Source organism: Nomascus leucogenys, chromosome 8, assembly GCF_006542625.1.
Source record: "Nomascus leucogenys isolate Asia chromosome 8, Asia_NLE_v1, whole genome shotgun sequence".
Lineage (NCBI taxonomy): Eukaryota > Metazoa > Chordata > Mammalia > Primates > Hylobatidae > Nomascus > Nomascus leucogenys.
In genome coordinates this window covers 85,586,970-85,597,220 of record NC_044388.1, presented here as the reverse complement: position 1 = coordinate 85,597,220, position 10,251 = coordinate 85,586,970, and positions in this window count along the sequence as shown.

Sequence of the window (10,251 nt, the reverse complement as noted above, 5' to 3'; positions counted from 1 at the left end):
TCTGATACGACATCATGGGTGACCTATGGAGAATACGTTCTATTTGTGTGTGTGTGTAAACTAAAAACTTGGGGATGGGAGCTGACTGGTAAATGCCCCCTGTTTTTTTTTTTTTTTTTTTTTTTTTTTCCAGTGGACAGATGGTGGCTAGATACGTTTCTTAACCCTCTCCGGTGATCATTGAGGGATGGAGCAACCAGTTTCCCATAGCAGAGAACAACTACATACATTTATTGGCTTGATTTTTTTACTTTACTGTTTTATTCTTGTTCCTCAGTCCTGCTTTCTGGGATTACATTCATGAATAAAGTACTCACACATAAACCCTTGTCTTGGATCGGCTTTTGAGAGGACCAGCTCTAAAACAAGCCCTATAAAACTTGTTTCTGCCACTTATATTACCAGAAATGTGTTGGAATTTAATTAGGGCATGTTTCCCAAAAATTGCACCAGGAGTATCACAATAAATGAAATTTGGTGTTCACACAGAGTGCCATCTATCTTTATCTGGTTTTAGTCTTCTTTCAGCTGATATATCTATGACCTTTGTTCTACTGGCACACAAACAGAACTTTTGGAGAAATATTGTTTGCTTATGAAGTTAAATGTTGGAGAAAGGTATTTTGAACTTTGGATGTCTGGAAATTTTTAATTGAAATTTTAGTTAATTTAATTTCTCCCCAAACAATAGATTGGCATTGTCTGATGAAAATCACACCATATTTTCTTCTCTGTGCAATCCTAAATATTATACATAGAAGAAATAAACTTTAGTTTGAGCCAGGGTTTGAGTTGAAGATGGCTCGACTTGCCAGTTTTGCAAATCACCAATTCTGCATCCTGTAATTTCAGTTTTTTCCAAGTTTTATGTAGAAGATATCATTCTAAGGATAAAAATAGTCATGAATGTACAGTACATCTGGAATAAATACATATATAACTCACTGCATTAAAGCTTTAAAAAGCCATAGGCTAAAGTATTTATATAATCCCCCAAATTATAAAATGGTCACCCTAGTGATATATGGGTAGTATAGCACTTTATTTATATAGTTATACAATTTCTTATTCATGTTATTAAATATGTTTTAGAGAACAGACAACTTGAAGTTTAAGATAATTTTATAGTTTCTTATTTTATTAGAGATATAAGAGGATTTTGAAGTTTAGGGCTGAAAACCAACATCTCAGTCACCTAGAACATTTGAATTTATTGGTTGATCAGTGTGATGGTTGAGTGTCAACTTGGCTAGGTGTGGTGGCTCAGGCCTGTAATCCCAGCACTTTGGGAGGCTGAGGCAGGCAGATCACTTGAGGCCAGGAGTTCAAGACCAGCCTGGCCAACATGGTGCAACCCCATCTCTACTAAAAATACAAAAGTTAGCCCTGCACAGTGGCCCATGCCTGTAATCCCAACTACTTGGTAGGCTGAAGCACAGAATCTCTTGAACCCAGGAGGCAGAGGTTACAGTGAGCCAAGATTGCACCACTGCACTCCAGCCTGGGTGACAGAGCAAGACTCTGTCACAAAACAAAAACAAAAAGTGAGTGTTAGCTTGATTGGATTGAAGGATGCAAAGTATTGTTCCTGGGTATGTCTACTAGGGTGTTGCCAAAGGAGATTAACACTTGAGTCAGTGGACTGGGCAAGGCAGACCCACCCTCCGTCTGGGTGGACACCATCTAATCAGCTACCAGGGCAGCTAGAATAAAGCAGGCAGGAGAAGATGGAAGAGCCAACTTGCTGATTCTTTGGGCTTCATCTTTCTCTCACGCTGGATTCTTCCTGCCCTTGAACATCAGACTCCAAGTTTTTCAGCTTTTGGACTCTTGGACTTACACCAGTGGTTTGCCAGGTGCTCCCAGGCCTTTGGCCACAGACTGAAGGCTGCACTGTCGGCTTCCCTCCTTGTGAGGTTTTGGGACTTGGACTGCCACTGGCTTCCTTGCTCCTCAACTTGCAGGCGGTCTATCGTGGGACTTTACCTTGTGACCGTGTGAGTCAATCCTCCTTAATAAACTTCCTTTCATATATACATATATCCTATTAGTTCTGTCCCTCCAGAGAACCCCAACTAATATGGTCAGCTTTCTGGCTATTTGAAAAACTTAAAACATTATAGAACTCATAAAATGACAGCATAGTTGGTAGAATATAAAGAACATTTGAAAATAAGTATAAAAACTATTGGGAAGAACAATACTAAAAATTAATATTAAGTATTTTATAAACTGGGCACTGAGATAAGCACTTTATAGGGAGGTGTTATTATTAGTTCCATTTATTTTTTTCTTTTGATACATTTTAGATTTATTTTTGAAATTGCTAGATGAAATCGTGTGTATTTATTTTGTACAACATGGTGTTTTGAAGTATCTATGTTGTGGACTGGTTACATCTAGATCATTAACATACGCATCACCTCATATAGTTATTTTCCTGGTATGAACACTTAAGTTATGCCTCTCTTAGCGTTTTTCTTTTTCTTTTTAATATTTTTTGCGGGGGGAGGTGGGGTCTCATTCTGTCACCCAGGCTGGAGTGCAGTGGTGTGATCATCGCTCACTGCAGCCTTGAACTCCTGGGCTCAAGCTATTCTCTTGCTTCAGCCTCCTGAGTAGCTGGGACTACAGGCACATACCACCAGACTCAGCTAATTGTTTAATTTTTTTGTAGAGATAGGATCTTGGTATGTAGCCCAGGCTGATCTCTATCTCCTGGCCTCAAGTAATTTTCCCATGCTGGCCTTCAAAAGTGCTGGAATCACAGGAGTGAGCCACCATGCCTGGGAAACATTTTTCAATAATAGAACATGTCGTCATAAACTATAGTCACCATGCCATACAATAGCTCTGGTGAATTTATTCTTCCTGTAATTTTGTATCCTTTCACATATTTGTAAATGCCTCCCTCCCACCCCCAACCTTCCCAGCCTCTGATAATTATCATTCTACTCTATTTTCCTATGAGATCAATTTTTTTATGATTTTATATATGAGTTAGATTATATGGTATTTGTCCTTATTTGTCTGATTTATTTCACTTAACACAATGTCCTCCAGGTTCATCCATGTTGTTGCAACAGACAGGATTTCCTTCATTTTATGGTCAAATAGTATTCCATTGTATATTTATCCCACATTTTCTTTATCCATTCATCTGTTCACGGGCACTTAGTTTGGTTCCATATCTTGGCTATTGTGAATAGTGCTGCAATAAAGATGGGGTTGCAGTTATCTCTTTGACATATCGATGTCATTTCCTTAGTGTATAAATCCAGTAGTGGGATTGCCGGATCATGTGGTAGTTCTATTTTCAGACTTTTAGATGTGGGAATGTAACATTATCCTTCTTAAACTCTTCAATTTATCTTTTATTATTTTGCTATAACCAGGTACTATGATCTCCACCTGAATTCGTTAGCTCTTATATTTCATCCACAGTAAATGTCTGACTATCGGAAGCTTTATTTATTTATTTAAAGTCATATAATATTACTATTAATAAACATTAATAGTTGTGTACTCTAAACTTTATTCCATTTTTTCTCTCAGAAACTCATTCCTGAAATATCAGTTACTGTATGTAGATCAATTATATTCCCTTTGATGGATTCTTCGATTTTTACTTTATGAATATAACACCTATTATTTATTAACTTCCTCCCATGGTTTCCTGTTCCCTGTGCACTTATGTAAGTGTTCCTCTGGTATACATACCTAGAGACTGGAGTGCTAGGTAAGAAATTAAATACGTGTATTATTTTACTAAGCCCTGACAGATTATACTCAAAATATGTACACACATTTGCAGTACTATCAGCAGGCAGAGGCCAGATTTCATAAACATTCTCTATATGCTATTTAATATGCAATTTATACCTATTAAGAGATATAAAAGGAGACATTGTTATTCTATTTTACGTTTCTCTTATTAGCAAAATTGAATATTTCTTGTTACAATTATTAGCCATTTGTTGCTTTCTCCTTCTCTGCATTACATATTTATTGTTTTGTTAGCAATTTTCAATTGGATTTCCTGATTTGCTCCTGCTAATTTATGGACATGATGTGTATTATGGATATTGTTCTTTACTTGGGTAATTCATATGGCGTGTAGCTTCGTTAAGATTTTTACTCATCTGTCTGTTTACATTATCTACAGTGTACATTACTCAAGGGAATTTTGAATGTGATTTAGTAAACCCATCAACTTTTTAATTTCCTTTTGATACATGCTTCTAGTCTTTTAAAAAAGTATCCCTGCCTGGCATGGTGGCTCACGCCTGTAATCCTAGCACTTTGGGAGGCCGAGGTGGGCAGATCATTTGAGGTCACGAGTCAAGACCAGCCTGGCCAACATGGTGAAACTCCCTCTCTACTAAAAATACAAAAATAAGCTGGGCATGGTGATGTGGGCCTGTAATCCCAGCTACTCAGGAGGCTGAGGCAGGATAACCACTTGAACCCAGGAGGTGGAGGTTACAGTGAGCCGAGACGGCACCACTGCACTCTAGCATGGGTGACAGAGCAAAACTGCATTAAAAAAAAAAAGAAAAAAGAAAAAAAATTCCCACTATCAAAGTCATACAAATGTTCTTATATTTTCTTATATAGTTTTACCTTTCACACTTGGACCATTATTTATAAGAATTTACTTTTTATATGGTAGGAGCTGGGGATCTTTCTTTTTCCTCTTCATAAAGTGTTAAATATCCCCAAAATCATTTAATACTCTTTCCCAATTTTTTGGTTGTGCCATCTCTACCATTTATTAAGTTTTAACATTGTTCTCTTTATCTGTGCTTGTCTCAGTATATTTGTTTCAGTTACTGTCTTTTGAAATGTTTTAAACAGGGAGATTCACCTCTCTTTGTCCTTGAAAAATGTTATCCTATGTATTATCAGACCTCATACTTCCCTAAATTCTAGGGAGAATTATTGCTGAGATATTCTTAAAATTTTATTATACTTATTTAAATTTTATTACACTTATACAAATTGCATAATTTGGGGAGAATTAACCTCTTTATGATGTAATGCTCTCCTATCAATGAACATGGTATATTTGCTTAGGTCTCTTTAGGTATTTTTAAAAAGATTCTTTAGTGGAAGTCATCCTAGACCTTAAATATTTCCTATAAAAGATAGTGTTAAATTATTATATAGTTTTTTGTTTTTAAAAACATTAAAAATTACATTTTATAATTGGTAATTTCTGCTATAGAATAATGCTACTGATTTTTAAATTTTGGATCTTGCATCCTTGCTAACATTATAAATTTTTATGACTTTTTTTTTTTTGAAACAGGATCTCTCTCTGTCACCCAGGATGGAGGGCAGTGGTGCAATCTTGGCTCACTGCAACCTTTGCCTCCCAGACTTAAGGGAACATTTCACCTCAGCCTCATGCATAGCTGGGACTGCAGGCATGCACCACTACACCTGATTAATTTTTGTATTTTTTGTAGAGACAGGGTTTCACTATGTTGCCCAGGTTGGTCTTGAACTCTTGAGCTCAAGCAATCTGCCCACCTCAGCCTCCCAAAGTGCTGGGATTACAGGCGTGAGCCATGTCCAGCTTTTATAATTTTTCTTTTGGTCATGATAGATGTTCTATGTGAATAATCATATTGTATACAAATAATGTCAAAATTGTTTCTTTGCTTTCTATCTTGAATATTATTCTTATGCATTGGACAGGACTTTCAGTGGTGCAATGATTTTTTTATTGATTTTAATGGAAATTATTATAAATTTTTCCATTAAATATGATAATTATTAGAGATTCTTTGTAGATTACTTAAATCAGGTTTTGCGAATTTCATTTTTCTCCAAATTTTGTGAAAGCTTTGGTTATGAATACATAAAATTAATATATGATTTCTCTATCTGCTAAGATTACCGTGAACTTTTTCCTCTCCTATACTCTATTAATGTTATGAATAACATTTTAAATATTTGAGAAATCTATTTTGGGCCAGGTATTCCTTGACATGACTCCTTGTTTTTCTAATATACTGTTGAATTCAGTTAACTAGTGTTTTAGTTAGTATTATTTTTGGTCTTATTTCGTAAGTGGAAATAATATGTAATATACTTTTAATATTCTTTGATTTTTTGTATCAAGATTATATTAGTTTCACAGCATGGTACTGGTACAAAAACAGACATATAGACCAATGGAATAGGTTAGAGAACCCAGCACTAAGGTTGCACACCTACAGTTATATGATCTTTGATGAAGTTTACAAAAATAAGCAATGGGGAAAGGACTCCCTATTCAATAAATGGTGCTGGTATTACTGGCTAGCCACATGCAGAAGAAGAAAACTGGACCCTCTACCTTTCATGATATACAAAAATCAACTCAAGATGAATTAAAGATTTAAATGTAAGACCTCAAACTATAAGAACCCTAGAAGAAAATCCAGAAAATATCATTCTGGACATTAGCTTTGTCAAATAATTTATGATTAAGTCCTCAAAAGTGATTAGAAAAAAAAAACAAGAAAAAATTACAAGTGGAATTTAATTAAACTGAAGAGCTTCTACATAGAAAATAAACTATCAACAGAGTAAACATATAACCAATGGAATAGGTGAAAATATTCGAAAACTATGTATCTATTAAAGATCTAATATCCAGAATCTATAAGAAATTTAATTCCACAAACAAAAATACCAAATTTTGTTTAAAAAATGGGCAAAATACATGAACAGACACTTTGCAAAAGAAGTCATACAAGCAATCCACAAACACGAAAAAATGCCCAATGTCACTAGTAATCGGCTAAATGCAAATCAAAACCACAGTAAGATATCATCTAACTTAAAAAGCCAAAGCACAACAGATGAGGCTGTGGAGAAAATGGAACACTTATATGCTGTTTATGGGAATGTAAATTACTTCAGCCCCTATGAAAAGCAGTTTAGAGATTTCTCCAAGAACTTAAAACAGAATTACCATTTGATCCAGCAATCCCATTACTGTATTTACACCCAAATATACATTGTTCCACCAAGAAGACCCATGCACTTGTATGTTTATTGTAGCACTATTCACAAATGCAAAGACCTAGAATCAACCTAGATGCCCATCAGTGGCGGACTGGATAAAGCAAACATGGTACATATACACTATGAAATACTATGCAGCCATTAAAAAGTGAAATTATGTCCTTTGCAGCAACACGTATGCACCTGGAGACTATTATCATAAGCAAATTAATGCAGGAACAGAACACCAAATACCACATGTTCTCACTTATATGTGAGAGCTAAGCATTCGGTACTCATGGATATGAAGATGGGAACTATAGACACTGGGGACAATGAGGGGGCAGGGGGGAGGGGAGCAGGGCTGAAAAACCACTTGTTGGGTACTGTATTAATCTATTTTCAAACTTCCCTGAGACTGGGTAATTTATAAAGACAGAGGATTAATTTACTCACAGTTAACTGGGTAATTTATAAAGAAAGAGAGTTAATTGACTCATGGCTGGGGAGGCCTCAGGAAACTTATAATCCTGGTGGAAGGGGAAGCAGGCACATCTTACATGGAATGGCAGGTCAGAGAGAGAGCTAGCAAGAACAGGGAAACTGCCTTATAAAACCATCAGATCTCATGAGAACTCACCATCACGAGAACAGCAGCATGGGGAAAACTGCCCCCATGATCCAGTCACCTCCCATCTGATCCGACACATGGGGATTATAAAAACTACAACTTGAGATGAGATTTGGGTGGGAAAACAGAGCCAAACCGTATCAGGGACAATGTACTATGCTTATTATCTGAGTGATGGGATCATTCACACTGCAAACCTCAGAGTCACACAATATACTCATAACAAATCTGTAAATGTACCCCCTGAATCTAAAATAAAAGTTGAAAAATGAAGAAGATAATATTAGTTTCATAAGATTTTTTATTATTTTATTAAAGAATTTATGTACATTAGGAGATATTGTTCTTCAAATGTTTGTGGAATGTACTTTTCAATTGCTGAGTACATGCTTTTTGCTAGGGGTGGTGGTGGCTTGAATGGAAAGCACTAATTCATTTTCTTAAATTATGTTACTTTTTTTAAGTTTTCTATTAATAATTGAGTACTATATTGATGTTTCATGTTTTTTTTTTCCCACAAACTTTTCATTTTACTGATTTTCAAATTTGTTCCATGGTTTTTCACAATATTCTTCAATTTAAAAATATCCTTTACATTAGCTTTTTGTACTTTTTTCTAGTTTTAATTTCTCTTTTTGATCTGACCTGTCAGACATTTTCAAAGACCAAGCTTCTGCTTATTATTTCTATTTTTTCTTTGTTTTATTTATTCATGATATTTTGTTACTATTATTTCCTTCTTTTTGGTTTCTTTGAATTTACTGTGTTCTTTTTCTTGAATTTCTTACATTTACTATTTTGCCTTTTTTCAACTTCATGAGTTTGATTTAATTTCTCTTGGATTTTGGGTTTGTTGTTTTGCTCATTTATTTTCAATCTTTGTTGTTTTGTGATAGATGCATTTACAGCAAAAGCTTTTTCTTTTTTTAGTTGTATCTCACATATTTTGAAATGTAACACTTCATTTTCAGGAAACAATTAGATTCTTTTCTCAGTACATTAGTGGTATATGTATTTTAGAAATTTGTATGCATTTGGTTTTTTTTTTTGTTTTTGTTTTTTTTTTGAGACGGAGTCTCACTCTGTCCCCCAGGCTGGACTGCAGTGGCGCGATCTCGGCTCACTGCAACCTCCACCTCCTGGGTTCACGCCATTCTCCTGCCTCAGCCTCCCGAGTAGCTGGGACTACAGACGCCCGCCAACACGCCCGGCTAATTTTTTGTATTTTTAGTAGAGACGGAGTTTCACCATGTTAGCCAGGATGGTCTCGATCTCCTGACCTCGTGATCCGCCCGCCTCGGCCTCCCAAAGTGCTGGGATTACAGGCTTGAGCCACCGCGCCCGGCCCATTTGGTTGTTTTAAAGGTATTCTTTTTTTAACTTATCTCCAATGTTTTTGCACTGTGGTTTGAGTATATATAACCCTTAAGATATGGATTCTTTGGGCACATTATTTGTGCATGTTATATATGGATTTTTAAGAATGTTTCTTGTATACATAAGAGTAAACTTTATTCAGGGAATATTGGTCCAGTTTTTTCTTTTAAAAAAAAAATTAAGAAAAGGGATTTAAGGCTGACAGTTCTGCACACTCTACAGGAAGCATAGCATTGACATCTGCTTCCAGTTAGGACCTCAGGAAACTTAAAATTATGGCGTAAGGCAAGGGAGGAACAGCTGTCTCACATGGTGAGAGTGGGCGCATTTTTTCTTTTGCTGTACATTTCTTTATCGCTCTCCCTTCATACTGTCTCCACATACACAAGCTCACAAGAATATGCTCATTGGTTGTGATATTTAAAGATTTTCTATTTTTGAAAAAATTTGTGCTAATTCTAGCAATTTGAGAGTGATGTGTTACAGTTGTTCACATGATAATTCAGGTAATTAGGCACCTCAAGTCTAGAATTAGTCATTTAACTCCGCCTTGATGCAAAGAAACAATGAAAAATGTAATCTTCCTGTATGCCTAGGTAGTCAGTGAAAGAGTTTGGTACAAGCAGAAAATTTCCTCTGCCCCAGAGCCCTTTCAAAGTGAGGGTAAATCTTCCTTTAGTTTTGGAAAGATTCTTGGTTATAATTTCACCAACTTTTTAATCCTCTTTCTTCACTCTTTATTTTCTCTTTTAGTTTTCCAATTGAATAGATTTCAACACTTCCGTTTTCAAAAATCCTCGTCTTCTTTTTTTCTTTATGTTTTTCTTCTACTTTATCTTTTTCTCGTGCCTTCTGGGAGAGTTCCATAACCCGATATTCCAGTTAAGTAATGTAATTTTGGATATATTTATTCTGCTACTCCATTGAATTATTTGTTTCAAAAATCTTACCTCAATTTTAGAAATATCTGATTGTCTTGCTACACTGAGTTATTTGTTTTGAAATCTTACTTCCATTTTAGAAATATTATCTGATCATCTTGCTGCATGCTATAAATATGTTCCTTTTATTCTGTAAGTATATTTTATTTTTTAAAAATGTTTTAGATTTATTTACTGTTTCTATTTTTTACTTATTTTTTCTCAATTAAAAGTATTTCCCCTTGTTGTCTTCTAGAATAGTTCTTGTGCTACTTAAATGTTTCTTAATTTTTCCTTATATGCCTATCTCTGTTTCTTGGAAAT